This window comes from Protopterus annectens, chromosome 11.part0 (assembly GCF_019279795.1).
Source record: "Protopterus annectens isolate FY-2018-M chromosome 11.part0, PAN1.0, whole genome shotgun sequence".
Taxonomy (NCBI): Eukaryota; Metazoa; Chordata; order Ceratodontiformes; family Protopteridae; genus Protopterus; species Protopterus annectens.
Genome location: NC_056745.1, coordinates 214,008,341 through 214,023,489, shown reverse-complemented (window position 1 = coordinate 214,023,489; position 15,149 = coordinate 214,008,341). Strand labels below are relative to the sequence as shown.

The following is a 15,149-nucleotide window of genomic DNA, read 5'->3' as shown; positions in this document are numbered from 1 at the left end:
AGGGGGAAACTTTGATTTTGCAGGATGTGGCCTCACAGGAGTCGGGTCAAGCTGAAGGGGCCTCTCAAGTTACTGTTCTCCCTTCTATGCCTAAGGTGGTTAGGCCTTCTGCTTCTATTTCTAAGGCTTCTTCTAAGGGCAGGTCTGTTTTGCCTTCCTCTGGTGTCCCTCCAGGTACTTCAGGGTCTCTGCCTAAAAAGCACATGCTTAAAATGGCAGAAGATTTGATTACTTTAATTAGAGGTTCTATGCCCCCTCCTGATAAGAGGTCCAGGGTGGAGCCAGAGTTGGAAAGTTTGGGTCAGGCCTCAGATGATTCAGACTCTTCTGCTGAAGATATTCAAGATTTTCCCCCTTATTCGGATTCTGATGCAGAGGATTCCACTCCTTCTGCTTCTCCTCCAGAGGATTTTTCATTTTCAGAAACTCTGCATTCCATGAGGGAGCATTTTAAGTGGGAAGGACAGGATTTCTCTGATTCACGGAAGAGGCTTAGGGAATTCTTGTTTTTACCACAGCATAGACCCTTGGCTATACCTCCTGTTTTGGATGTTGTTCAAGATGTTTTCTCGGAGGCTTCCCTTAATCCAGATTCTTTGCCTCCTGCGCCAGTTAAGCCGGACAGGTATTACAGGGTGCCTGAGGCTCATAAATATCTGTATAAGAGTCCTAGGGCGGACCCAGAAACTATTAGTCAGGGGCCTAAGGGTGTTAGAGCTTCTGTTGTAAAGAATCCAGTTCCTCTAGATAAGGAAGCTAGAGCTTTGGATAGATGGGGTAAGAAGGTGTATACCTCTTCTACTTTAGCAATGAGGGCTTTAAATTGCCAGTTTCATATGTTGAAATATCAGAATTTCCTCCTTTCTCAGCTAAAATCTAAAGTGGATGCTTTGGCAGAGGGCATAGAGTGTAAAGAATTGCAGGATTTAGTACATGTCTCTGAACAGGTGGGTAAGCATTCTTTGCAGTGTGGTTTTGATGCTGTACAGGCCTCTTCTAGGGTGGCTGCCACTGGTTCAGTTCTTCGTAGGCACGCCTGGCTTAAGGATCAGAATTTGTCCGAGCATGTTAAATCTAGAATTCTGGATGCCCCTTTACAGTCTGAAGTTTTGTTTGGTCCCCCTGTGGAGTTGGTTTTGAAGAAAATGGAAGACAAGGCTAAGTCCATGCAGACTGTTAAAGATTTTTGCAGGTGCAACCTCCAAAGTTTAGTAGAAATTGGCCTACTAAGGGGTGGACCTACCCTTCTTCTGATTCTCAGTCTAGGGGTAGATCTAGACGTGGCAGGGGCAGAGCTCAAAGTACATTCAGGCCTAGAACTTGGAGTTCACCTGCACAATCTGCAGGTGAGGGCAGGGGCCAGTCCTTTCGTAAACAGGCCCAATGACCTGCATTTTCAGCTGCCAGATTCTTCTTCCCTGGCAGCTCCTTTGGGAGGAAAGTTAGCACTCTTCAAGCAAAACTGGCTTTTAGTCACCCAGGACAAATGGGTATTGGACATTATAAACCGAGGCTACAAGTTCTATTTCCATACATTGCCTCCTTTCAAAGGCATGCCAGACGTTCCTCCTCGGCAAAGGATAGAGGCTCACAAGCAGATTTCTTTACTTCTTCAAATAGGAGCTATACAGCCAGTTCCTCTGTCAGAAGTGGGACTAGGATTTTATTCTCGCCTGTTTCTAGTGCCAAAGAAAGGGAACACGTGGAGACCAATTTTGGATTTATCTATCCTCAACACTTATCTGGACATTCCAAAGTTCAAAATGCTGACATTACAACAGCTTTTACCTCTGTTGGGAAAAGATCACTGGATGGTAACTCTGGATCTCAAAGAGGCTTATCTTCATGTTCCTATCAGGCCCAGTTGCAGGAGGTACCTGCGTTTCGGGCTGGAAATTTACATTATCAGTTCTCTGCATTGCCCTTTGGCTTATCTACTGCCCAGAGTGTTCACAAAGGTTCTGGCTCCAGTGATAGCCTTTTCAGGTTAAGAGGAATACAGATTTATCCTTATTTGGACGATTGCCTGATTATTGCACAACACAAAGACGAACTTCTGCATCATCTACAGTATGTGATGGTAGTGTTAAGATGCCTAGGGTATTCTGTGAACGAAACAAAGTCCAGTCTAGTACCCTCTCAGGACATGTGCTTTCTGGGTGTGAGACTGAATACAGCTTCCCAGATGGCCTTTTTGACCCCGGACAAACAAAGCAGCCTTTCTCTTTATTTCCATCAAATGTCTCTACAGTCCAGGCTGACTGCAAGGACAGTCCTTCAAGCCTTGGGGTTCATGGCATCTTGTGTTCTGGTGCTTCCCAATGCCAAACTGCATATGAGGAAGCTTCAATAGTATCTCAAAAATGTATGGACACAGCACTGCCAAGATCTAGACACTGTCATTCGGACAATACCTTGCATTCAGAAAGAATTTTTGTGGTGGGCTCAGGAATGTCACCTAAACAAGGGACTCTGTGACCCGACCAGAGGCGAGTCAGATTTTAACGACAGATGCCTCGGACAAGGCTTGGGGAGCACACCTCAATGGAAAATGGGTGCAAGACACGTGGCCTGTCAGACTTCAACATTTGCATATCAACTTGAAGGAGATGTTAGCAGTCCAATTTGCATTGATGGCTTTCAAGGATTTACTTCACCCAGGACAGGTGTTGATTCAAACAGACAACACTACTGTCATGTGGTACATCAACAAGCAAGGGGGAACCCATTCGTACCCTCTTTGCAGGCAAGCGATGATTTTGTGGGAGACTGCTCTCAGTTTACACCTCAATCTTCAGGCAAGGTTTCTACCAGGAGCACAGAACTCCTTAGCGGATGTGTTGAGCAGACAAATTGTGGATCCTCACGAGTGGAAACTGGATCCTCATGTGTTTCAAAAGTTGACAGTGTTATGGGGACTCCAGACATAGATCTGTTCGCTTCTCCACTAAATTACCAGTTGCCAAAGTTTTGCACAAAATGTTTCATCCCACAGCTTGGAAGGTGGATGCTCTATCATTCAGTTGGAGCAATCTTCATGTCTATGCCTTTCCACCTCTGCCTCTCATTCCCAAGGTACTCCTGAAGGCCAGAATAGACAAGCCATCCATGATTCTGATAGCCGGATTGGCCTCGACAGCACTGGTACCCACTACTGAGGAGTTTGGTACGGAACCTCCATGGCCTCTGCCTTTGATTCCGCATCTTTTGTCTCAGGAGGACAATCACTTCCTCAATGTCAAGATTCAGTCTCTGCATCTCACAGCCTGGCATATTCTGTTTTAGACCCTGGAAGGTCTCAGCTTCCACAACAAGTTTTGAATGTTATTTTGGAGGCCAGAAGGCCTAGTACAAGGAAAGTTTACGCTGATAAATGGAGGAGATTTTTCTTTGGAGCAAAGCGAAGGACTTTGATGTTTCCAAGCCTGATTTAAGTGTTTCTCTTCAATATCTTACTGAGTTATTGGACAAGGGTTTGTCTTTCTCCTCGATAAAGGTTCATGCTGCAGCCATTTCTGCTCACTATGACTGTGACCCTCCTTTATTTTCCCATCCTTTGTTTAAGCAATTTCTTAGAGGGGCAAAGAACATAAGACCCCCAATGAGCTCCTACTCCTGCTTGGGATCTCAATTTTGTGTTGGAAAAGCTTACTCTACAACCTTTTGAGCCTGCAGCTACTGCCGAGTTAAAGTATTTATCATGGAAGACTGCTTTTTTGTTGACCATTACCTCTGCAAGAAGGGTTTCTGAATTACAGGCCCTTATGGCAGTGGAACCTTTCCTGATTTTTCATAAGGATAGGGTATCTTTGCGTACTAATCCTTCCTTTATGCCTAAAGTGGTTTCTAGTGTGGCCTTGAACCAATCTATTCATTTGCCTACTTTTTATGCAAACCCCCAAAATAAAGGGGAGAAGATTTTGCATACTTTGGATACTCACAGGCAATTACGTTATTATTTGAGCAGAACCAAGGGGTTCAGGCAGTCTCAGCAGTTGTTTGTTTCTTTTGCTTTGGGTTCTCAGGGAAAACCTGTTTCAAAGCAAACTATTTCTAAATGGATTGGGGTTTGTATTTCTTTCTGTTATTCCCATCATGGTAAGGAGATTCCGGCTGGAATCAGACCTCATTCCACTAGAGCTACTGCCACTTCTACTGCCTTTCTAAGGGGGGTAACTACAAAAGATATTTTGGAAGCAGCCACTTGGAGTTCAGTACATACTTTTTCCAAGCATTACCACCTTCCTCTTTATTCTAAGTCTAGGGCTGGATTTGCCACTGCAATATTACAGGGCATTTTAGCAGCCCCTAATGCTTTATGATTTTGCCATCCTCCCTTTTCCTCTGCTTTGGGATTCTACCCATATGTAAGGACTGCAGCAATGTGAGATGAAGAACATAGTACAGTTTTGTACCTACCATAAATGTAGATGTTCGAAGATCCACATTGCTGCAGTCCAATTTACCGTCTCTCCTTCCCCTCTGTAGTTTGACATGGTTATATGGTTTGGGTGATGGTGGTTGTTGGGCATGTTTTTGGGAGGTATCCTGTTTTTGGGCTGTGGCCTTTCTTTTTAGGGCCTTCTGACATCTGGGGCAAGAAAAGACTGAGGATATGACGTCGGTCATGCGCTTTTATACCCTGACGCTCTGATGTCAGATCTAAGCGCCCATGACTGACGTCAGCCTAATACTTTGGTATTCGGGCCGACCGAGGACAGCGGACTACCCCATATGTAAGGACTGCAGCAATGTGGATCTTCGAACATCTACATTTATGGTAGGTACAAAACTGTACTTTTTGTACCTACCATAAATGTAGATGTCCGATAGATATGCAACTGCAGTCGGATTTTCCCTCCCTCCATACCCCTCTATGCCTAGGGTCCACTCCTATCCCTGTTTATCTTAGCTGGGAATATCTGTTATGGTGTATCTGTTTATTGCTCATTTATTTGTCTGGAATCCTGTTTTTGTCTTCCAATTTGATTTCAGCCTTCCTTGGAGGGCACCTGGCATCTGGGGCAAGAAACACTGAAGAAAATGGCGTCGGTTGATGCTTATGTACTCCAGCCGCTCTGACGTCTGAGAGAAATGCGACATCAGCCGACGTCGGACCCAGACTTTGGAATCTGGCCGACCGAGGCCTGCCTGAGGCAGGACAACCCATATGTTATGACTGCAGTTGCATATCTATCGGACATCTACATTTATGGTAGGTACAAAACTGTACTTTCCCATTACTTCAAATAGTCCTGCTGAAGATCTAGCAGGACAAACCAAAATTCTTGCTGGTGACTCCCTTTTGGCCAAGACAGCATTGGCTCCGCCTCCTTCTGCATTTAGCATGGGGCAATCATCACAAGTTACCTCACAGAGTGGACTTTCTCACACAGGGCAAGGGATCCCTAATCTAGCCTCATATTGAATCTCTGAATCTAACCCTATGGGTGATAGAATTTTGATCCCTTCTAGATACCTTTACACCGAGGACATGCTCACAGTCCTGCAGGAGGCCTGGAAACCTAACACTAGGAGATTTTATTTGGCTAAATGGAAGGCATTCTCCATGTGGTGTCTACAAAGACAACTAGACCCATTTCAGAGTGATGTCTCCTTAGTGCTGTCCTATCTGTGTGAACTCTTGCTAGCAGGGTTGGCATATTCCTCTGTTAAAGCACACCTTGCTGCTATTTTGTCTGCCTCTTGAGCCCCCTCTAGCTTCCAGTCTCACTCCAAAGTTATTTCTTAAGTGAGCATTGCACCTTGGGCCCCCCAGGAGGCCAGTCCCACCTCCTTGGGAAATGAATTACGTTTCAGAGAAACTCACTGTTGCCCCCCCTTTGAACTGGCATCTAAGGCATCTCTGAAACATTGTACCTGGAAAACTGTACTCCTCATGGCCCTGATATCAGCCAGAAGAGTGTCAGAGCTCCAGGCCCTCATGGCAACTCCTCCCTTCCTCCTCTTCCAAGGATAGAGTGACCCTGAGGACCAACCCTTCCTTTATGCCCAAGCTGGTCAATGAGCTGTCCTTAAGTCAGTGTAGCCACCTGCCCATCTTTTTTCCTTGCCCCCAAAATGACAGTGAGAGAGTCTTACATTCCCTTGATTGTTCACAGACAACTGAGATTTTACCTTGACAAGACTAAGGCCATTAGGAAATCAAAGCAACTATTTGACTCCTTTCACACCAGAGCTCTGGGAAAGGCTGTGACAAAACGGACCATTTCTGCTTGGATTTCCAAGGCTATTTCCTTTTGCTACACATTCCATGGGATGCAACTCAATTCACAAATTAAGGCCCACTCCATTAGTGCCATGGCTTTGTTGGGGGGCTCCATTCTGGAGGCATTTACATGGACATCTTTCCATAACCTTCACTAAACACTACAGGTTGGATGACATCTCCAGATCCAGAGCGGGGTTTGCTAGGGCAATCCTTCATGGAGAACAGTTCCATACTACCACACCCTTCTTCCCTGTGAGCTTTGGCACTCATCCAAGAGTTTGGAATACTGCAACATGAGAATAGAAGGATATGGAATAGTTGTGTAAAATCTTACCATAACCATAGATGTCCTCTTCCATATTGCAGTATTCATTCCCTCCCTCCTTACCCCCCTTCATTCCATCTAAACTGTTCGTTCTTGGATGGCACAGGACTTGTACAGCTATCCTGGAACTGGGGTCTGACTGGGGCATTCAGTTCTGAGGAAAGGTACGTGCAGATGTCAACGTACCTAACAGTGACTACAAGATTTTTTATACTGGCCGGATGTTTGGGTAGCAGTAGCAAGTAGAGGATAACCCAAGAGTTCGGAGTACTGCAACATGGAAGAGAAGGACATCTATGATAATGGTAAGATTATACACAACTATTTTTTATCATGCAATATTTTATATGCCCTAGTAATTATCCCTTTTTCAAATGCAGCGTCTTGTGTAGATTTGACCAAAAAAACTCTTCCAGAGCAGTTTTTACAGTCAAGACTCTCCTATACCTTTTTCTTTCCCTCTACTTTGATATTAATTTGTGACAGGGGAGGTAGTCTATAGCCTGCAGTTCAAAATTCTTGGCCTTATCTCACTCTATTACCTTTCGTTCCCTAGTTATTTGCTCTTGGTTCGTTAGACTGTTCTCTCCAGATAATTCCAGCCCCCTCTTGCCTGTTTTGTGTAACCTTATTTGCAGTTATCCCTGTTGGTCGCAGTTCCTTTCTTCATTCCATGTTGACCTAGTCCTTAAAATGTTCTGCAACTTTATGAATATTCTGTACGTGGTGATGATTCCTCCTTAAGGATTTGCATTCAAAATCCCATACTTTCCTTATTTCTTGACCCCCCCCCCACACACACACACTTTTTTCATTTCTTTTCAATTTGAATTGTAATCTTCTGCTTTTGTTGTGTGTATATGAGCCTTAACTGTGAAGCTCTTAAAGTATCCATGTGAATCAGGTAATTCTAAATTACTTTATGTTGGGAGGGTCAACTTAATCCACTTAAATCGTGCCCTCTTTCCCCATCAGATAAATTTCTTCAATTCTTTATTAGTCATTGTCTACAACTTTTCCTCCGATTGATAAAAATATGCCTGACCTGTTCATAAAACTAAAGGGTCTAAGTATTTTTCACCATTTGTGTTTTGTTATCCATATGCATAAACAAGAGCTTCTAGTTTTTTAGGTTTTGTATTTTTTTTTTGTTTAGTCTCTACCCACAAAACCTTAGCTGCTATACAGAAACATTTTTAAATACTTATGTGATGTCTGGACAATACCCCACTGGACTGCCAACAATGTGATGTGTCCCTTACTATCCTTGGTCAGTAACTAAGGAGCTTCAATCCTCACTACTGACCTCAGTAGGAGACTGTCACTTAAGCAGGAGTAATATTTCACAATTTCTCCTAAGAGCAGAACAGGAACACGTTCTATAACCTGGGACTGAACAATGTACTTGTGTCCACCCCACATATAACTCCTTATTACAAGTGTGTCCCAGTTTAAGCCTTTTGATACACTCACACTTAAATAAATTAAATCTCACACTTCCAACCACTTCTGGGAAAGCCTGACACAGATTTCCAGCTGTACCCCTTCCCCAAAATAATATGGTAACCCACTTTCACCAGTCAGAGAGCCTACATGCCCTTTTAAAGGGGTGTCCAATTATGAAAATATAAATATTAAAACAAGTGATCGCAAATGACCTAAAGCAGCCAGGCTTTCGCAGTGGCCCGGGGAGCTATCAAAGCAGGTATAAACACTTTCAAATCACTAAGAAAACACTGACCAGCCACAATTTAAGTTAATAAAGCTGTTTAGTAATGAGCAAAATGATTAAAAATATAAAACAGTAATTTCCAATAAACAAACAAACTCCGTCACCAGGAAAATGAAATCAGTACTGATGGATAGAAATCCAGCATTTAGAAAAACTCTAACTGATTAATTATAGATTGCTGTCCATCCAAAGAACATTGACCCTGATCTAAACTAAATTATTACAACAGAACAAAGGCAGGCTTACAATTCTTGGTGAGTCCTTTTGGGTATCCACTGCATAGTACAACTGTGAACAGCTGTAACTGGCTGTTAGCTGAAAACAACTGACTTCAACTGTCTTCAGCAGGCTCTTTTATAGACTAGCTTAATTGTCACAGTTCTAATTTTCATTTCATATTTTGAAAATCAACCAACAGCTGTTTACTGAAGTTCCTTCCTGTCTTTCAGCCTCTGACAGTAACACATAGCAACTGTCAACATTTCTAATGACGACCTACATCTGCAGATCAGCTGATTCTGAAACGGTCTGCTTTTAGAATCTTCTTCACAGATGTGCGCAGTTAGAAATATAAATGAACACTGTTCAAGTCTTTAAAACGTTTTGTACAAACAGATTATAAATCAACATGTAAGAACTTATTTACAAAATGGCATATAATACACAGGTAAATCTGAAAGTATATACAAAATCTTCAGCCAGACATCCTAGCACAAATGACAGTGTCTAATTTCTTCACAACTTCATATTACTGTCTCTCTGTAAATGTGCGTGCTGCTGAACAAAGTCATGAGTGGGTACATAATTTACAGCTGTAGCCTTTTACTGTCATTAATGTTTACATATCCTTCTAACACTATTCATCAGGAAATGCAAATGCTTCCTTTGCCCTTCTCATAAAATCTCAACTTACTCTTTCGAATGCTTTTTCTTCATCATGACTTGCCAACAGCTATAGCAGTATTTTCTTGCATTCTGATTCCCTCTGGATCATCATTGTTCTATTGATGTTAAATGTTTGCCTCCCCTCCACAAAACCACATTGATCCAGATGTATCAATTTTGTTAACACCTTTGTCATTTTTTTAGTTTATTTTATTTATTTTATATTATTTTACATTTGTTGACCGGGAAAGTCCGACTGGACACATGTCCGTTTTCAGCGGAGGCCCGGGGAGAAAAGCTCCAATAGTATATAGGTTACAAAAAGCTCCAATAATACATAGTAGGTTACAACAATGTTTGACAGCTAACATACGATTGTAGTTATGCATTAAATACTCAGGGAAGAAAAAAGTTACATTAGTATGTACAATAACAATTATAAAGAGAAAAACAAACCGTCATATAGCTAGTTTACACAGGTAAGAGAAAGTTACATTAGGATGCACAGTGAACAATTATTGTAAGAAACAAACCTACAAATAGTTTCAGGGGGAGAGTAGATGGCTTGAGGCCTAGGTGGATAGTAAATTTACTGAGGAGGTTGAGGGGGAGCTATGGGTTAGTCTGGATTAGAACATTGGCAAAGTCAGTGGGATTTGAAGTGGTGGGAGAGGCCATTCCTGAAAGTATTTAGGGAGGTTGATTCGGTGAGGCTAGGTGGAAGAGAGTTCCATATTTTACCCACTGTGTTTGAAAACAGAGTCTCACCTCCTGATCTTTAATATAAAAAAACATTATATTCATGATTTAAAATCTGTATGAGTCTGAGTCTGATTGGTTTTTAATCTTTTTGGGTAGTACAGCCACCACAGCCTTCTTCAAGATCTTGGTGCTTCTCTTCTTTTTAAAGTACTGTTAAACAAAATCTTCCAGATCATTATCACTTTCTTCCCTCAAAACTTCCACAGGAGTACCAAGTATTCCTATAGACTTCCTGCAGACCGATTTATACGTCACTGTTTTTATCTCATCTCCTATCTTGTCTGTTAATTGTTGTGTTTTTTTTTAACACCTTTGAGTTATCAGTTGACATAGGCAAATTTACATTTATACAAAATTAATCAAACTGTATCAAGATTAACAAACACAACAACAACATACTTCACAAATATTGCTATATCATATAAGCTAAGCAACATTACATTAATTATTCAATTCTTGATCCTTTTTTTTTTTTTTTTTTTTTTTTAACAAGAAACGTCTTTATTAAACCATCAGTTAAAGACAATAAGCAGTCATACATAAGCAATCATACATTCCTTTAAATGAAAACAAACCAATTGTTGAGCCTCGTCTACCTCTAACCTTGACATTAAGTCTTCCCATAAATATTTCCGTTTGTACTCTTTCCTGGTTTTCATATTCCTGTGCGTTATCCAGGTTTTCATAACATTTTCCAAATATCTCTAAATTCTCTACAAGATCTGTGGTTGTTTTTCTTTTCACAGACTCACTAAGTTTGTCACCAACCATCTCTACTTTGTTGCCTAAGTCATTGTACTGTTGAGTTTTTGTTCTCTGGAATTAGCACGTTAGTCAGATACTCCCTTATTTTTTCTTTAGTACTCTGCAGTTGAGCCTGTTCTTATTCTGAGAGATTCCCCTTATTCTGCAGTACTTTAATTTTTGTTAGCCCCTTTAAATAATTCTTGATATCCTTCCATGGCGCTGCTGCAGTATTCATCACATCTGGGATTAAATAATTCTTGATATCCTTCCATGCCACTATTGCAGTATTCATCACCTCTGGGATCTCCTGCCAAGAAAGCCCATTGTTGGGCCTTTATTTAGGAGCATCATATGTCAGATGTTTGCTCCCCATGCAAGTGTAAGGCAAAAAGGTGACTTGTGCAAGCTGTCAATCCAGGACTTCGTTGCCACCAGTCCAAATGCCATTGTTGTACATCAGTCTGAAAGCCCTTCACTTGGCTGGTTATATTGAGCTTATGTCTTCAAGGTAAATACCCCCTTTGGGGTTCCTTTTTCTTATATTTTGTCAGTGGGTTGCATGCAGTCCAAGAAAGGGAAATGTCAGTCTGAGGCACAGATTCCTCATAAAGACTGCCACACTAAGTGCCTGTTTTACTTAGGTGCATCTCACAGCCACACTCATTGTTCCATCTGCTAAGCTTTGTATCTAAGACTTTACATAGCTGTCTTTCTTACCTTTCCATTTATCTTGAGAACCAGTGTCTCAAGCTGTTGGCCCAAGGTACTTGGCAGAATCTGCTGTCCCCGAGAGGCCAAGAAATGTAGGTCTGATCCTGCTGCTGTGTAGCCTGCACCAGACGTCTCTCTTGAGGTGCATGAGAACTTGAAGGACAGTCCGGTATTGCCATCTGATGTTCTTCGTTCCACATTGCTGCAGTCCTTACTATTGGGTAGTCCGCTGTCCAGTCGGCCCGAATACCAGAGTATATGGCTGACGTCGGTCAGGGCGCATTAGACTGACGTCAGTACGTCAGGGTACTAATGCGCATGACCGACGTCATATCCTCAGTCTTTTTTGCCGCATGGTCCGATGCAGAAGCAGTTTTGCGAGTGCAGGTTGGCGTTCTGAAATATTTCCGAAGCCGGAGTTTCAGACCGAATCAGAGTTGGCTAAGTACCCCGTTGGGGAACATTTTGGTTTTTTCTTGCCTCAGTATTTAACCGGATGTCAGAAAAAGTGAATAACTGTATTTCTTGTGGGAAACAGATACCTCATAGGGATTACCATACCTTGTGTATACCTTGTTTAGGGCCTGAGCACGACGTTGTTGGATGCCGCTCTTGTGCTAGGTTTAACAAACGCACTATTAAGAGACGGTTAGACTGTGCCAGGTTAGTGTTTGGGAAGCGTTGCAATTATAAAATGCCGCCGGATGCTCCGGCCCGCTTCGCCCAAGAAGCGCAAGGACAAAACAGCGAAGCCTAGGGTTGATGAACCGCAGTCCCGGACGCCGGTTCTTTAGAAGGCTCAGTGGAGCCAGAGGTTTTGCCAGGAGTTTCTTTGGAGTCTCAGGCAGAGACTTTACTGTTACAGGATGTGCCTTCTCAGGAGGTAGGCCAGGCTGAGGGGCTTCTCAGGTAACTGTTCTTCCCTCTCTTCCCAAGGTAGTTAGAGCCTCTCCTTCTGTTGCTAAAACTTCTTTGAGAGGTAGGCCAAGTTCAGCTTCAGTGGGGGCTTCTCCTAGCATTTCAGGTTCTGTGCCTAAGAAACATATGCTTAAAATGGCAGAAGATTTGATTACTATGATTAGAGGTTCTATGCCCCTCCTGATAAGAGGCCTAGGGTGGAACCGAGTTTGATAGTTTGGAACAGTGTTCAGAGGCTTCTGAGTCTTCATGCGGAAGATTTGCAGGAGTATCCTCCTTATTCTGATTCTGATGTGGATGATTCCACTCCTACAGCTTCGCCTCCTGAGGATTTCTCATTTTCAGAGACTCTGCATTCCATGAGGGAGCACTTTAAATGGGAAGGCCAGGATTACTCTGATTCCAGGAAAAGGCTTAGGAAATTCTTGTTTTTGCCCCAGCATAGGCCCTTAGCTATACCTCCTGTGTTGAATGTGGTGGAAGATGTTTTTGCAGAGGCTTCCCTGAACCCTGATTCTTTGCCTCCTGCTCCTGTTAAACCTGATAGGTACTATAGGGTGCCTGAAGCTCATAAGTATCTTTTAAGAGTCCTAGGGCAGACCCGGAAACTGTTTCTCAGGGACCTAAAGGTGTTAAGGCCTCTGTGGTTAAAAACCCTGTTCCCACTGATAAGGAGGCAAGGGCTTTGGATAGATGGGGAAAGAAAGTGTATACTTCTTCCACTTTAGCCATGAGGGCGTTGAATTGTCAGTTTCACATGCTTAAATATCAAAATTATCTCCTTTCACAACTGAAATCTAAGGTGGATGCTTTGGCGGAAGGTATTGAGTGTAAAGAGTTGCTGGATTTAGTTCATGTGTCTGAACAAGTGGGTAAGCATTCTTTGCAATGTGGTTTCGATGCTGTACAGGCCTCCTCGAGGGTGGCTGCCACTAGTTCTGTTCTTCGCAGGCATGCCTGGTTGAGGGATCAGAATTTAGCTGAGCATGTTAAGACAAGGATTTTGGATGCTCCTTTACAGTCTGATGTGTTGTTTGGTTCGCCTGTGGAAGCAGTTTTAAAGAAAATGGAGGACAAAGCTAAGTCTATGCAAACTGTTAAAGATTTTTGCAGGTACAGCCACCAAGTTTAGTAGAAATTGGCCCACTAAGGGATGGACATATCCTGCTTATGATTCCCAGTCTAGGGGTAGGTCTAGACGTGGTAGGGGCAGAGCTCAAGGTTCTTTTAGGCCTAGAACAGGAGTTCACCTGCTCAGACTTCTGGTGAGGGCAGGGGTCAGTCCTTTCGTAAACAGACCCAATGACCTGCCTTTTCAGCTGCCAGTAGATTCTCGTCTGGCAGCTCCTTTGGGAGGAAGACTGTCTCTTTTCAAAGAAAATTGGGATTTAATTACTCAAGACAGGTGGGTGTTGGATATCATTCACCACGGTTACCGGTTTTATTTCCATACATTGCCCCCTTTCAAAGGCATGCCAGATGTTCCTCCTCCACAAAGGAAAGAGGCTCACAAGCAAATTTCTATGTTACTCCAAATAGGGGCCATTCAGCCAGTCCCTGTATCAGAAAGGGGCCTAGGATTTTATTCTCGCCTGTTCCTAGTACCAAAGAAGGGGAACACGTGGAGACCAATTTTGGATTTATCTATCCTCAACACTTATCTGGACATTCCCAAGTTCAAAATGTTGACGTTACAACAGCTTTTACCTCTGCTGGGCAAAGATCACTGGATGGTAACTTTAGATCTCAAGGAAGCTTACCTTCATGTGCCTATAAGACTAAGTTGCAGGAAGTATCTGCGTTTCGAGCTGGAAATTCTCATTATCAGTTCTCTGCATTGCCCTTTGGCTTATCTACTGCCCAGAGTATTCACAAAGGTTCTGGCTCCAGTGATAGCTTACTTCAGGCTAAAAGGAATTCAAATCTATCCTTACTTGGACGACTGCCTGATTCTGGCTCAAGAAAAGGAAGACCTTCTACAGCATCTGGAATATGTTATAGCAGTGCTAAGATGCCTAGGGTATTCTGTGAACGAAATAAAGTCCAGTCTAGTACCCTCTCAAGACATGTGCTTTCTGGGTGTGAGACTGAATACAGCAGCCCAGATGGCCTTTTTAACCCCGGACAAACAAAAGAGTCTATCACTTTACTTCCATCAACTATCTCATCAGTCCGTGCTGACTGCAAGGACAGTCCTTCAAGCATTAGGGTTCATGGCATCTTGTATTCTGGTGCTTCCCAATGCCAAACTGCATATGAGGAAGCTACAATGGTATCTCAAAATGTATGGACACAGCACTGCCAGGATTTGGACACTGTCATTCAAATAATACCTTGCCTTCAAAAAGAATTTTTGTGGTGGGCTCAGGAATGTCACCTAAACAAGGGACTCTCTGTGACCCGCCAGAGGCGAGTCAGATTTTAACGACAGATGCCTCGGACATTGCTTGGGGAGCTCATCTAAATGGAAAGTGGATACAAGACAAGTGGCCTGCCAGACTACAGCATCTACATATCAACATGAAGGAGATGTTAGCAGTCCAGTTTGCATTAATGGCTTTCAAGGAGTTACTTCTTCCAGGGCAGGTGTTGATTCTAACAGACAACACAACTGTCATGTGGTACATCAACAAGCAAGGGGGAACACATTCTTATCCTCTATGCAGGCAAGCAATGATTTTATGGGAGACTGCGCTAAGCTTGCAACTAACTCTTAAGGCAAGGTTTCTGCCGGGAGCACAGAACTCCTTAGCAGATGTGTTAAGCAGACAAATCATGGATCCCCACGAGTGGAAACTGGATCTTCATGTATTTCAGAAATTGACAGTGTCATGGGG

General features: G+C 42.9%; 1 protein-coding gene across 1 annotated transcript in view; it reads left to right on the top strand.

Annotated features, from left to right (window-relative positions):
- Positions 1–15,149, top strand: part of METAP2 (methionyl aminopeptidase 2) — a 788,177-nt gene that overhangs the window by 292,080 nt on the left and 480,948 nt on the right. The window lies entirely within an intron of this gene.